The sequence below is a fragment of the Giraffa tippelskirchi genome, chromosome 8, assembly GCF_054371585.1.
Source record: "Giraffa tippelskirchi isolate mGirTip1 chromosome 8, T2T-mGirTip1v1.2.pri, whole genome shotgun sequence".
Classification (NCBI taxonomy): Eukaryota; Metazoa; Chordata; class Mammalia; order Artiodactyla; family Giraffidae; genus Giraffa; species Giraffa tippelskirchi.
The window spans coordinates 35,094,591-35,111,051 of record NC_137282.1 but is presented as its reverse complement, the minus strand read 5'-3'; the positions used below and the strand labels follow the sequence as shown (position 1 = coordinate 35,111,051).

Genomic DNA, 16,461 nt, shown 5'->3' with positions numbered 1-16,461 from the left:
CACCACCATCCTGGAACAAAAGAGACTATTACTTTTTAAGACCTAAAATTGTCTTTGGGATCCTAACCATCTCTGAGTAGGACACAGGCATATCCAATGTTTGATCTCAAGAGGGCACATTTTCCAGTGTTAATAAGAAAATAAAAGAAGAAGGAAACAAAAAGATAATAGAAATGAAAATTTGCATGTAGGGATTAAACTACTGTAATGCCTAGCCAATCTTAGCTAGGTTAGATAGCCAATCTAGTACATTCCAGAGGGAAACAATCATAATAATTAAAAGAGAGAAAAGCATGGAGATAGAATAAAACAGTAAAGATCAAAAAAATAAAGGAATTATAAAACTTACAGCTATTGCACCCAACAATTGAAGAACTCACATATATACATTCTTTTTAAGCCCATGTAGAATGTTAACAAAAGTTGACCAAGTGATGAAACATCAAGTCCTTCTAGATATGTTTCAAATGGGATATAAGACAAGACTTATAAAATTATGAAGAATTAATATACTTTCTCACAATACAAATAATGTAGAAATCAATACCAAAGATTATCCCTAGGAAAGTTCTAAATATTTGGTAATTAAGAGATTTATTTCTAAAGAAAATATGAATCAAGAAAAACTTATGATTGAATTTAGAAATGATAACAACAGCAACAAAGATGAAATACATAAAAACTTGTGGAATACAGATAAAGCAGAACACACAGACAAATTCATTTCCAAAATGTTTATATTAGAAGAGAAGGAAGGCTGAAAGCTAATTAGCCAATTACCATCTAAAGGCGTTATGAGAACAAAAGCAGGAAAAGCTCAAATAAAGAAGAAACAAGGAAATAATAAAGATAAGAGAAAAACTAATGACATAGAAAATAAATATATATTAGGAAGGATACAAAGACAAGGTTGATTCTTTGAAAAGTTAAATTGACAAAACTCTGGCTTGACTCATTAATTTAAAAATGAAAGAAGGCACAAATGACATGAAGAAATGAGGACACAACTACTGGTGCTACAGACGTTAAATGGATGATAAAAGGGTATTATGGAATAGCTTTTTGTTGATAATATTGAAAATTTCAATGAAATGGACAGACTTCTTAAATTATATAACTTATTAAAAAGAAGAAGCTATTTTTACATTGTCAAGGAATTTGAAACAGTAATTTACAATCTTCATACAATTAAAGCTCCAGGCACAAACAGCTTTTTTTGAAATTGAAGTATAATTGACTCACAATATTATATTAGTTTCAGATGTACAAAATAGTGATTTAATATTTGTATAGGTTATAGTCCATTTAAAGTCATTTTAAAATATTGGCTCTATTCCCTGTGCTGTACAATATATCTTTGTATCTTATTCATTTTATACATAATAGACCATACTATCTAATCCCTTACTCCATTTTACCCCTTCTCCTGCTGTCTCCCCACCAGTAATCACTAATTTGTTCTCTCTATCTGGAGGCCTGTCTATGTTTTGTTATATTCATTCATTTTTTTTTTTCTTAGATCGCACATATAAATGATACCATACAGTATTTGTCTTTCTTTGACTTCTCTCACTAAGCATAATACCCTCCACCTCCATCCATGTTGTTGCAAATGACAATATTTCATTCCTTTTTATATGGCTGAGTAGTATTTGCATTGTGCATATCTATCACATCTTCTTTGTCTATTCATCTGTTGATGGACACTTAGTTGGTTTCCATATTTCGGCTATTGTAAATAATGCTGCTGTGAACACTGGGCTACATGTATTGATATTTTATCTCTCTGAATTAGTGTTTTCATTTTGTTTGGATATATACTTGGGAGTGAAATTGCTGGATCATAAGGTAGTTCTATTTTTAGTTTTTTTGAGGAACACCATGCTGTTTTCCACCATGGCTGTGCCAATTTATATTCCCACCAACACTCACATTTGTTGTTGGGGGTCTTTTTGGTGACAGCCATTCTGACAGTGTGAGGAGCCATCTCATTGTGACTCAGATTTGCATTTCCCTATGATTTGTAATGTGGAGCATCTTTTCAACAGGCATAGCAACTTATTTAGCAAATTCTAGCAAATGAGAAATACATAATCATGATGCTTCACAAACTCTTCCAAAGCACAAAAAATGAAGAACAATCTTCACCTCACTTTATAAGGCAAGTGTAACCTTGATACAAAATTTCACATGGATAAATGAAGAAGGAAAACTATAGATTGATCTCATCTCGTGAACATAGAAACAAACATCCTATAATTTTGGAAGATAAGTGTATGTGCTTTGTCACACAGATTTTTTAAAGCATATATATTATTATTGCATTAAATTTTAAAATAGAATGTTATAAAATCAAATATCAAATCATGATTTGTTTAATGTTTCAAAACTAGCAATAGAAAGACCCTTTTTAGTTTAATTAAAAGTATCTACAAAAATCCTTATATAGTAGACACCTTATTTCATTGTGAAACATTTAAATACTTCTTTTAAAATCTGAAACAAGACAAGGATGACCCCTACCTCCAATTGTATTCACACATTATACTTCAGGATCTGTCCTCTAGAGTAGAGCAATATGAAGATATAATGTGAAAGCAAATTTCATCTTCCATCATCTTCATGACATGGTTATATTCATTCAAAATGTTTGTAAGTAAAAGCCGCTCAGTCATGTCTGACTCTTTGTGACCCCACAGACGTAGCTCGCCAGGCTTCTCTGTCCATGAAATTCTCCAGGCAAGAATACTGGAGCAAGTAGCCATTTCCTTCTCCAGGGGATCTTCCTGACCCAGGGATTGCACCCTGATCTCCTGCCCTGCGGGCAGTTTCTTTACTATCTGAGACACTACTAGGGAAGCCCAGAACCTACAAATAAATATAGAAATTATATTCTGTATGTTCAGCTTAGCAAAAGTTTAGCAAGTAAATTTTATTTATGCTGAATAAAATCAATATGGCAAAGTAAATCAAATATATCAATAAAATTGAATATAACCATAACATTTTTAAATAACATTTTCAAACAGATGTTTGCAAACGTATCAAAAACAAAATAGTGTGTATAACCATCAATGAAATAATTACAAAACTTTATTGAAAGAAATTGGAGATGTCCTAGATAAATGGAAAAATACCTCATTTTGGATGGGAGACTATATATTCTAAAGATAACATTTCTCTCCAAATTGAATTCTTGATACAATGTAAGCCAATCAAAATTGCAATAGAATTTTCCTTAGGAAACTTAACAACCTTATTCTTAAATTTTTGTGAAATCATAAAAAAAATCCAAAAATATCAAAGAAATGAGTGAAAGCAAATATTAAGATGAGGATATTTGCCTAAACAGATACAAAAATGTATTATGAATCTATAGTAAATAAATGGTCTGGCATTTTGCTGAGGCAGAAAACTAATAAAACAGGATGAAAAGCTGAGAAATAGACTCGTGCAGATATGCATGCATTTGATATATTACTGAGCAGGCATGGTAGACATGAGACAATAAATTCTGGTGGGGGCATTTGGATAACATGAAAAACAAATAAAATGACAAATTTAACTTTAAGTAGATTAAAAGCCTAAATGTAAAAGGAAAGATCTGCAAAATATTGTCTAGAAGAAAATTATTTTGTAATCTTACAGGTTAAGTAGGGAGTAATTTCTTAAACAAAATATAAAAAGTACAAACCATAAAGGAAAGAATTTGACTACAGTAACATTAAGAACTTATGTTCATTAAATGACACCATAAAGTGAAAAAATAAAACATAAATTATTCAAATGTGTTTGGAAAATATATAACTGATAAATATATTCATTTTAAACTCTATGAATCAATAAGAAAAACAACCAGTAGGAGAGTATTTGAAAAATGTGGAACCTTATAAGGAGTCAGGGAAATGCAGATTTCAACCAGATAGCTTCTTATGCCCATCAGTTTGGAAAAAAATTAGTGGGAAATATAAAATTCTGTAGATGATGTGGAACAGAAGAAACATTCAGTGACTTCTGGTGGTGGTGGTGGTTTAGTCACTAAGTCATGTCCAATGCTTGAGACTCCATGGACTGTAGCCCGCCAGGCTCCTCTGTCTATGGGTTTCTCTAGGCAAGAATATTGGAGTTGGTTGCCATTTCCTTTTCCAGGGCATTTCCCGAATCAGGAATCAAACCCAGTCTCAATGATTTTCAGTTCAGTTCAGTTGCTCAGTCGTGTCCGAATCTTTGCAACCCCATGAATCACAGCACGCCAGGCCTCCCTGTCCATCACCAACTCCCGGAGTCCACCCAAACCCATGTCCATCGAGTCGGTGATGGCATCCAGCCATCTCATCCTCTGTCGTCCCCTTCTCCTCCTGCCCCCAATCCTTCCCAGGCTTAAGGTCTTTTCCAATGAGTCAACTCTTCGCATGAGGTGGCCAGATGTAAACTGGTACAATTCAATAGCAAAATACTTAGTATTTACCTACTTAAATTGAACAAGTGCAAACTGAATGTCAAAACAGTTCTGCTTCTCTATATAGACATATTACATCAGGAACATTAGTTCAGTTCAGTCACTCAGTCATGTCCAACTCTTTGCGACTCCATGGGCTGCAGCACTCCAGGCCTCTCTGTCCATCACCAACTCCCAGAGTTTACCCAAACTCGTGTCCATTGAGTCAGTGATGCTATCCAGCCATCTCATCCTCAGTCATCCCCTTCTCCTCCTGCCCTCAATCTTTCCCAGCATCAGGGTCTTTTCAAATGAGTCAGCTCTTTGCATCAGGTGGCCAAAGTTACAAATATGTTTAAGAAAAATTATTCATAATTGCCCTAATTGCCCTAAACCAGAAGTAATACCACAATAGAATGATAAATGCCTGTGCCATATTTATAACATGAATTACTCTGGGGCAGGAAAAGTGAAAGAACCACAGTATGAACAGTGATGAACGTTTAATGAAAGAAGCAGGTGCCAGTTAATATACATTTTATATAATATTGAAAATCAGGCAAAACTAAACACTGTATCATTTAATAATGCATTCATTGACTGAAGCATTTTAAAAAATCAATGGAATGATTACCACAGAATAGTTACATGTTTGGTCACCAAGAGAGAGATGCAAACAGGATCAGGCACCAAGAAAACTAAGATACAAGAGATTATGAATATTTCACTCTTAGGTGAGAGATAATTTTTTAAAGTTAAACTTAACTGGAATACACATCTATAAAGAATAACAATTTTAAGAAAATAGAAATGATATAAAAATAAGAATCTTAAAAAGAATCTTGAATTTAAAATCCTGGAAGATATCAACAAGCACTAGAGTTAGAGGAGAAATCAATCCAGAGCAGCAAAACTGTGCAGAGTCTAATTTTATTTAGAGAAGAATTCACAGAGTTTAATAATTCTCTACAGTGACAGAAAATGCAGATTAAATATACTTGGTGATGCTGTGAAAGTGCTGCACTCGATATGCCAGCAAATTTGGAAAACTCAGCAGTGGCTACAGGACTTGAAAAGCTCAGTTTTCATTCCAATCCCAAAGAGAGGCAATGCCAAAGAATGCTCGAACTACCACACAATTGCAGTCCTCTCACACGCTAGTAAAGTAATGCTCAAAATTCTCCAAGCCAGGCTTCACTAACACAGGAACCATGAACTTCCAGATGTTCAAGCTGGTTTGAGAAAAGGCAGAGGAACCAGAGATCAAATTGCCAACATCCAATGGATCATCGAAAAAGCAAGAGAGTTCCAGAAAAACATCTATTTCTGCTTTATTGACTATGCCAAAGCCTTTGACTGTGTGGATCACAATAAACTGTGGAAAATTCTGAAAGAGATGGGAATACCAGACCATCTGACCTGTCTCTTGAGAAACCTGTATGCAGGTCAGGAAGCAACAGTTAAAACTGGATATGGAACAACAGACTGGTTCCAAATAGGAAAAGGAGTACGTCAAGGCTGCATATTGTCACCCTGCTTATTTAACTTCTATGCAGAGTACATCATGAGAAATGCTGGGCTGGAAGAAACACAAGCTGGAATCAAGATTGCTGGGCAAAATATCAATAAGCTCAGATATGCAGATGACACCACCCTTATGACAGAAAGTGAAGAAGAACTAAAGAGCCTCTTGATGAAAGTGAAAGAGGAGAGTGAAAAAGTTGGCTTAAAGCTCAACGTTCAGAAAACTAAGATCATGGCATCTGGTCCCATCACTTCTTGGAAAATAGATGAGGAAACAGTGCAAACAGTGTCAGACTTTATTTTTTGGGGCTCCAAAATCACTGCTGATGGTGATTGCAGCCATGAAATTAAAAGACGCTTACTCTTTGGAAGGAAGGTTATGACCAACCTAGATAGCATATTTAAAAGCAGAGACATTACTTTGCCAACAAAGGTCCATCTAGTCAAGGCTATGGTTTTTCCAGTGGTCATGTATGGATGTGAGAGTTGGATGGTTAAGAAACCTGAGTGCCGAAGATTTGATGCTTTTGAACTGTGGTGTTTGAGAAGACTCTTGAGAGTCCCTTGGACTGCAAGAAGATCCATCCAGTCCATCCTAAATGAGATCAGTCCTGGCTGTTCATTGAAAGGACTGATGTTGAAGCTGAAACTCCAATACTTTGGCCACCTCATGCGAAGAGTTGACTCATTGGAAAAGACCCTGATGCTGGGAAGGATTGGGGGCAGGAGGAGAAGGGGACGACAGAGGATGAGATGGCTGGATGCCATCACCGACTCGATGGACATGGGTTTGGGTAAACTCCAGGAGCTGGTGATGGACAGGGAGGCCTGGTGTGCTACGATTCATGGGGTTGCAAAGAGTCGGACACGACTGAGCGACTGAACTGAACTGAAAAACATAATGGAGACCATAAGAATAGAAATATGCTGCAGAACTTGCCATTACCTAGATAATTAAAAGAAAGTGGTAAATCTGGGGGGTGGGGAGAGATGAAAAGGGAAAAGGAAATTAAATAGAAAACAAATAAGATGGAATGAATAAAGTTAAATATAACAACACAATGTTTGTCAATACAGAACATATCTAAAGAGTGAATTTTTAATACTAATCTTTGTTCTTGATTATATATTTTTGCAAAGGAGAATAATAGAGGCAACTTCTTCTGGTAGAGATCAAAATCTAATATTTTAATAATTAAAAGTGAAATAACCCATGGCAAACTCACCTGGCGACATACATTCATACTGCTAAACAGGAGATGGTATCAACATCTTTCTTACACATCATTTTTTAGCAGCATTTCCGTGAACGTGTGAAGCAAGACTGGAGAGCAGCACTCCCAGAACTTGGATGTTCAAAGGCAAAATTGCAAATGTGCTTAGTACTTCCCCACATGATTGTGATTTGACAGTGTGGGTAAATCCATATTAGGAAGGTTATAAAAAAAAAAAAAGTGGCATTCATTTTGCCAGATCGTCTCAAAGCTAAAGTTCTGGATTGAGTTAATTTGGCACATTTAGAAACAAATGATCTCTCTTCAAATTATGAAATAATAGCCACCTTTAAAACACTGGGGAAGTACAGCACTCTTTCCTGAACCTGCATTTCACTCCTCCTTTCCTTTTCACTCATCTCTAATGAAGACTCTCCCGTTTTCTTCAGACATTCACATGCCTTTTGGCTTTAATTGAAGCATGACTTTCCTTGAGGCACCATTGCTTCTGCTGCAGCACCCAGGGAAAGATGATCTTTCCCTCCCTCCACCCTGTCCTCCTCGCCTCCAACAAAAGGTAGACGGATCCCTAGGATTCACACTACTTTCAGATCGTCAAGTGTCCGCATTGTAAAAGCAGCTGCTTCTTGTGGTTTCTGCGTGCTGACTGTACCACTTTCTTTTCCATTGTCTCTGCCCTCAGCCCGCTCTCTGGTCCTGCTCCCTCAGTATTGAAAATACTCACACTTGGTTCAGAATCTCCCTCTATACCAACCCCCACCATAAGTCTGCACCAGGATGTATGAAGACAGTTCTTCCAGCATCCTGGTTTCTTTGTTACTTGTCAGTTATTGTATCAATATATCAATATATGATCTGTTCCAGCTATTCCTCTCATGGGTACATCCCAGAATGTCTTATCATTTAGAAATGTACCACCTGTGAAATAAAACTCCAAACTTCCTATTACCTGATCATTAACTTCAATCTTTAAATATCACTGGCTTTATCATTCTCAGTGAGGTCCTTTTTCTTTTTATTGGCCATGCTGCCGAGCATGTGAGATCTTAGTTCCCCAACCAAGGATCGAACCCATGCCCCCTGCAGTAAAAGTGCAGAGTCCTAACCACTTGACCGCCAGGGAATTCCCAATGAACTTACTTCTTAAAAAATTTCAGGACTTCAGTCCATTGCCCTTCCCCCTTCCTCCATATCTATCTATCCATTCCTGACTGTACAAATTTTCTGATCTATCTAGAAAAGAATGAATACTCAAAGACTTTATTTCCCTTTGATTAATAGTTTACGAACAGTCTCAAACCATAGTTTAAATTCTTTTATCCTGCTTTCTGTTGACAACATCAAGGAACACATATCCTATTTTTCACTCACTAATTCATAAATAGTATCATTGCTTACTTTTTTCAGTTTATTTCTATTGTATATTTAAGCTATATAGCATGATGATTTGATGCTCATGTACATAGTGAAATGATTTCTACAATCAAGTTAATTAACATCCATCTCCTCAATAGGAAAAGAAGTTTATTAATCCCCTATATACTTACAGAAATTAAAGGTAATAACTCCTGAAAAACATTTAAAAATACTGCTATCTAAGTATATTATTCCCTTCATTTATTAATTTAATGAATATTTATTGGCACTCTGGACACTATGCCATATGTCCAATAAACAACACAGTGATAATGTTTTGTACATATTACATCTGATGATTTAATTTAAAAAATAGAATCCATGTAATCTTAAAAATAAATCCAGCACATATTTAAAGTGAACTATAAATATCCTACATGATGAAAAGAATTTAATATCTAGAAACTTCTGTCTTGTATAATTAGAATATAAAATTTCTTAGTGGAGAGACCCAAGGGAGGAACTACCTTAATTTAACATTGCTGGAACCTCCAGCATTTGGCTGATGACCAGTGGAACACAGTATTATAAACCTGGTCACTGAAAAGAACACTAAGATTCACTTGCTATTTTCCTTACGTAAGCCAAGAATCCATATGTTACACAGAATCCAGAATAAATAATTAGGGTAAGGTGACCCCAAAACAAATGCTGACATAATTTTCTCTAGCTGTAATCAAAGTTTCAACTAAAGACTGGAAGTAATAGAAAATATGTCTTTGTAATCTGAGAAAGAACTGGAAGGGCCAATGACACTCAAATTTTTCTACCTCATTTTTATGGAATTCACTAGATATGAAGGATCTAATATGAAGAATTATTATCTATTACAATATAGGATCACATACAGTTTTATATATTAGTTATATAAAACATAAGAGTCATAATTACCTCATGCTTGTTTTCAAAATGCTAAATTAACATTAAGTCATTTTAGTAAAACTAAGACATTCTCATTATTTTCCATTCAAGGAGAAATGGAATGTTTAACAGTTATGGTTTGGAAGATATGTGACACCTAGCAGTTGCTTGGCTTTGGAAGAAATAAAACTTTGAAAATGTTCAGATAAATTTTTCCCTAAGTGTGGATTTTTGTTGTTTTCTTCACTTTCCATGACCTGTCAAATACTGAGAGAATCTCGAAAACAAAATATATTTCCTTTTTCATCCTGTTCCTTGCCATTGGCAAAGTCTGCTCATTTTCACATGTTTCAAATTAGCTGAATTAACATAACTGGATTTGTTTAGCAATGACTTCAGATAACTGAGCCTTTTATCAGGCATTTTTGTATACCAGCACTATTCCTGATATTATCGAAGACAGAAAAACAATATTTTTGGTAAATGCTGAGTGAAATGGTAATGGGAGTGATGGCAACAGTAACAAACTAGTAAGGAAGTTAAGAAAACAAAAATGAATGTTAAGACTAAATATGGGTTTTCAAAGAAAATGGTTCAAAGATGTCAATAAGTTTTTTCAGAACTGATTTCTATTAATTAGTCATAGGTTAAATATTTTCTTTTCTACAATGTATTTAATACCTCCACATTATTCTACCATAATTATGAAATGTAACATATTTATCTAATCATCTGGCATTTTGTTGATCTCAGTGTTCTCTCTGACCATGAATCACACATTTTTGCATGCATTTCTAATTATCCCCAGAGAGTACATTCATTGAGTTGTAATTGCAGGGTCCATGTCATTTGGAATCTTGGGAGCAGGTTCCACATTGTAATTCCCCTCAGTCCCAAATAGGACCACCCTGCCACCTAAAGGTGACATTGTGTAAGCTCTCCACTGAGGTCAACCAGATGTTGATTACAACTCAACCTTCTCTGAGCCCAGACTGATTTTATAGAGCTTCCTAATCAAACATATCTTTTAGTAGTTGACCCACTCTGCCAGCTTATTCAATAAATAGATTATTAGTTAAAATTAAAAATAACTAATTTAAGTATTTTCTACTTGCTTCAAAAAGGAAAAATTCTGACCTTGTGAAGCCTTAAAGTCTTATTTGAATTTATGTATACTAGGTAGAATAATTTCATATTCTTGAGGAAGTACATTGAATTATTTATTTAGCAATTTGTGTTTTCACATCCTGAGTAGTAATGTTGATTTCCATTTGAATGAATGTGAGACTATTTGATTAGATTGCGGTTTTGCCTACTGTGTCTGAAAAATTCCTTTCCATGGGTAAATTGAGAAATTAATTAGAATATAGAATAACGGTTTACCTTAGCAAGTCAGTATTAAATTAAATTTAAAAAAAACCACTTCCACTTCTAGATAATAGAATAAACACATACATTTGCCTTACCTTCCTTCTGAAAACATATTAAATTGACTATGAAAAATGTGCAAATTTGGGGGACTTCCCTAGTGGTCCAGTGGTTACGACTCTGCCCTTCCACTGAAAGGGACAAAGGTTTGAGCTCTGGTCAGGGAACTAAGATCCCACAAGCTGCATGGTGTGGGGAAAAAAAGAGTACAATGGGGGAAAAAAAAAAGTACAATTTGTTAAGAAAAAAGAGCAAATGTAGTGATTTCCTTTTTCACAGCCAATCCCCTTCATCCTCAAGCTGCCACAAGTACCTGCTGCTGATTGGCTCACAGCTGTTTCTCACAAGGAAACAGATTCTAAAATGAGATTTTGGATATGAATCAGTCCCCAGAAATCTGGCATTATGAAGGACTCCATTACCAATGGTAGATGGAGAACAGATAGCCCATGACTGCTATAATAACGCAGTTGTTAAAACGTTTATCATTAGTGAACTGGGATGCAGTGATGATGGGATGGATTACATCAGCAGGATAATATTTCTACACTTGAGAAGCAGAAGGGAATAGATTGTTGAATCGCATGTCTGTGACCGAGCGCCATTCACCCAATGTCGGGAGATAACCACAAGCCCAAGATGATTAATCACCAATTAAGGACAAGATCTGAATGCCAGAGGGCTGCCTTGCCAGATTTTAAGGAAGCCCTGTCTCCTGCAAAAGGAGGGCCAACTGAATGGAGGACTGGGCTCAAGATTAACTCACAGGTGTAGAGAAGTTTCAGAGAAGATTTAGATACTGCAGTATATACAACAGGGTCAGAGAAGGAAAAGGACTAACAAAATTCTGCGGAGCATATTCAGTAATATGAATTTTAAATAATGGCAAAAAACACAGTGCAGAAGGAATGAGAGGGTATAAGGAGCATCAGGGCCCAAGAGACTTCCAAGCTCAGCTACTGAGGGTTCTTCTTATTCACACAGGGCTGGCTTTGTCTCTGGCCTGAGCCTCCAAGATTTGTGCAGGCTTGGTTCCTAGAAGTGTTCAGCAGTCACCACTCCCGCATAGTCACCTAGCCAAATCAGCTGCATAACCAGTTATGCCAGATGCGAGCCATCAATAAACAAACCAGCCCGGGTCCCTCCAGGGAGTTCCAAACTTTAAACAGTCCGTCATAAATCATGAGTTAGCCTACTACCTTATCTGGCCAAGAGTCAGTGCCCTACTTCCTCATGTCCCCAGAGATAAGCACGGAACTGACACAGTCCATCTGTAAAATGATGGTCTTACAAAATATTCAGTACTTCACTCCAGCAAGTCTCCTAACACCGAAGTCGATTCTTCGTAGAGAAAGAATGGGACTCTGAGAACTGAGATGTGAATGTCTTAGTAGAAGCAGTCTGAAACTTGGAACTCGAATGCCCCTAAACCTGCTGGCCTGCCAGGTCCGTTTTCAGCAGAAAAGCGTGGCCGCCACGTGACGTCAGCATCATGGCAGCACTGGGCGCCCCTTCTTTTCACCCTCCCCTTTAACAACATCCATTCACTAACCAAAGTGCCTCTGAGGGAGTTGAGAGATGGAGCCCCAGATGCCAAGGGACAGGGAGGAGGCTAGCCCACGTGTGCCTGGCGGATAGGCAGACAGACCTGGTGTGGGCCGCTGGGCCAGCCGGCAGGGGCCGGCAGAAGGCTGACTCGGGCAGACCCCCGTGGACCAGAGAGCCGCTGGAGAGGTCCAGATGTCAGAGGAGAGGCTCCGGCATGACACCGGAGGAAAAAATACAAGTCTGGATGTGTTGGAGAGAGTAAGAGGAACTTGGCCAGCTTCACCCCTGCCCCCCACAGCTTAGAGCTACGGAGCCAGTGGGTGAGTCCTCAGCTTCCCCAGCAACACACACTTAGAAACAACAGAGAAATCAAAAGCCATGTAAGAACATCAGGGTGCAAATATAAAGCTGATTAAAACATGTCATAATTTCAGTAATAATTGAAGGACTGTAATTAAAAATTATTTTGACCATGATCTCGGGACAGATTCTTTGAGGCAATCCAGGAATGTTCATGTTGGATTCAAATAAAGAAAATGTAGTCCTGGCCGTTCCTTAGCTCTCAAGAGAGCAACATTCACTCAGCCACAACCATTTCAATGGTTTTTTATTCATTTTCCACTGTTAAGATCAATCTATAGATAAAACACGAAGAAAGTATAGCTACAAACAATACCAGCAAGTTGGTAATGTAAAAATAAAGGAATAACTGACAGAATCTAGTAAGTATTTTTGGAAGAAGAGAGGAGGTTAGAAGGGTATGGCTGGAATGGGGAAACAGGGAGACATGACTTAAATCAATTGAAATAAAATTTAGAGGTTTAAATGTATTTTTTAAAATTATCCTGTAAACAAAGTACAAATAATAACTATCAAATATAGCTACAGGAAGGTGAAGGGAAATGATGGGGGTATGAAATGGAACAGATCCTTCTTTCCTGGAGCAGGGAATCAAATGTCTTGGAAAGTGCATGAGCATTAAATGACCCCGTAAACTCATTCTTGGAATTTTTAAGTAGTTATATAAAATTCTTTAAAGAACTTGTAACTGCTTGTGTTTAAAATATTTTAATGGTATCAACAGGTCTGAGCGAACATTCTGAATACAGATAATTAATTACACTTGTAGATGTCAGATTGAGACACAGTTCAAGTTGCAAGAAAAAGAATGATTATTTTGTGATTGCATAAAATATTTTAAATTACCAAAATATGTGTTGTCAATTACGTTAATAACTGTGATGAAAGCATGAATATTCTTAGGGAGGAGATGGAAACTACTGTAGGTGTCATCTGACCCATAGCTTACATTTTTAAAATCCTACCTTGGGCTTCCCAGGTGGCGCTAGTGGTAAAGAACCTTCCTGCCAGTGAGGGAGACGTAAGAGAAGCAGGTTTGACCCCTGGATCAGGAAGATCCCTTTGAGGAGGGCATGGCAACCCACTCCAGTATTCTTACCTGGAGAATCCCATGGACAGAGGAGCCTAGCAGGCTATAGTATATCGGGTCGCAGAGAGTCAGACACAACTGAAGCAACTCAGCACACACGCATCTTGGGATCAAGGAGATTAGAAGTCATCCTGTGGGTTGATGTGATACATGGATAGCCAGAAGTCTGTTCAAAGCAGAGTTGAGTGGTTCTTTGAGGTTGTATCCTGGCTCTGTCCCTTACCAATTTCATGATCTTGTACTTAACGTTTTATCTCAGTTTCCTCACCTGTAAAAACAGAATAATATCAGCTCTTACCTAATTGTTGTGTGGCAAAAACGATACCCAACTGTGTATATGACTGGTGATAGACGCAAACTCCGATGCTGTAAAGAGCAATATTGCATAGGAACCTGGAATGTTAGGTCCATGAATCAAGGCAAATTGGAAGTGGTCAAACAGGAGCTGGCAAGAGTGAACGTCGACATTCTAGGAATCAGCGAACTAAGATGGACTGGAATGGGTGAATTTAACTCACATGACCATTATATCTTCTACTGTGGGCAAGAATCCCTTAGAAGAAATGGAGTAGCCATCATGGTCAACAAAAGAGTCCAAAATGCAGTACTTGGATGCAATCTCAAAAACGATAGAATGATCTCTGTTCGTTTCTAAGGCAAACCATTCAATATCACCGTAATCCAAGTCTATGCCCCGACCAGTAACGCCAAAGAAGCTGAAGTTGAATGGTTCTATGAAGACCTACAAGACCTTCTAGAACTAACACCCAAAAAAGATGTCCTTTTCATTATAGGGGACTGGAATGCAAAAGTAGGAAGTCAAGAAACACCTGGCGTAACAGACAAGTTTGGCCTTGGAGTACAGAATGAAGCAGGGCAAAGGCTAATAGAGTTTTGCCATGAGAACGCTCTGGTAATAGTAAATACCCTATTCCAACAACACAAGAGAAGACTACATGTGGACATCACCAGATCGTCAACACCGAAATCAGATTGATTATATTCTTTGCAGCCAAAGATGGAGAAGCTCTATACAGTCAGCAAAAACAAGACCAGGAGCAGACTGTGGCTCAGATCATGAACTGCTTATTGCCAAATTCAGACTTAAATTGAAGAAAGTAGGGAAAACCACTAGACCGTCCAGGTATGACCTAGGTCAAATCCTTTATGAGTATACAGTGAAAGTGACAAATAGATTTAAGGGACTAGACCTGATAGACAGAGTACCTGATGAATTATGGACAGAGGTTCGTGACATTGTACAGGAGACAGGGATCAAGAAAATCCCCATGGAAAAGAAATGCAAAAAAGCAAAATGGCTGTCTGAGGAGGCCTTACAGATAGCTGGGAAGAGAAGAGAAGCGAAAAGCAAAGGCAAAAAGGAAAGATATTCCCATCTGAATGCAGAGTTCCAAAGAACAGCAAGGAGAGATAAGAAAGCCTTTCTCAGCAATCAGTGCAAAGAAATAGAGGAAAACAACAGATTGGGAAAGACTAGAGATCTCTTCAAGAAAATTAGAGATACCAAAGGAACATTTCATGCAAAGATAGGCTCGATAAAGGACAGAAATGGTATGGACCTAACAGAAGCAGAAGATATTAAGAAGAGGTGGCAAGAATACACAGAAGAACTGTACAAAAACGATCTTCATGACCCAGATAATCACGATGGTGTGATCACTCACCTAGAGCCAGACATCCTGGAATGTGAAGTCAAGTGGGCCTTAGAAAGCATCACTACGAACAAAGCTAGTGGAGGTGACGGAATTCCAGTTGAGCTATTTCAAATCCTCAAAGGTGATGCTGTGAAAGTGCTGCACTCAATATGCCAGCAAATTTGGAAAACTCAGAAGTGGCCACAGGACTGGAAAAGGTCAGTTTTCATTCCAATCCCAAAGAAAGGCAATGCCAAAGAATGCTCAAACTACCACACAATTGCACTCATCTCACACGCTAGTAAAGTAATGCTCAAAATTCTCCAAGCCAGGCTTCAGCAATACGTGAACCATGAACTTCCAGATGTTCAAGCTGGTTTTAGAAAAGGCAGAGGAACCAGAGATCAAATTGCCAATATCCACTGGATCATCGAAAAAGCAAGAGAGTTCCAGAAAAACATCTATTTCTGCTTTATTGACTATGCCAAAGCCTTTGACTGTGTGGATCACAATAAACTGTGGAAAATTCTGAAAGAGATGGGAATACCAGACCATCTGACCTGTCTCTTGAGAAACCTGTATGCAGGTCAGGAAGCAACAATTAGAACTGGACATGGAACAACAGACTGGTTCCAAATAGGAAAAGGAGTCCGTCAAGGCTGTATATTGTCACCCTGCTTATTTAACTTCTATGCAGAGTACATCATGAGAAACGCTGGGCTGGAAGAAACACAAGCTGGAATCAAGATTGCCGGGAGAAATATCAATAAGCTCAGATATGCAGATGACACCACCCTTATGGCAGAAAGTGAAGAAGAACTAAAGAGCCTCTTGATGAAAGTGAAAGAGGAGAGTGAAAAAGTTGGCTTAAAGCTCAACGTTCAGAAAACTAAGATCATGGCATCC

General features: G+C 37.5%; 1 protein-coding gene and 1 long non-coding RNA gene across 3 annotated transcripts in view; one reads left to right on the top strand and one right to left on the bottom strand.

Moving 5' to 3' along the window:
• LOC145518182 (uncharacterized) overlaps positions 1–16,461 on the top strand; it is a 429,574-nt gene that overhangs the window by 300,828 nt on the left and 112,285 nt on the right. The window lies entirely within an intron of this gene.
• The window catches only part of LOC145518183 (uncharacterized), a 61,194-nt gene that overhangs the window by 13,174 nt on the left and 31,559 nt on the right, over positions 1–16,461 (bottom strand). The window contains exon 3 of the long non-coding RNA XR_014062726.1: positions 13,910–14,168. This is a non-coding gene — a long non-coding RNA (uncharacterized LOC145518183). The remainder of the gene's footprint in view (positions 1–13,909; positions 14,169–16,461) is intronic.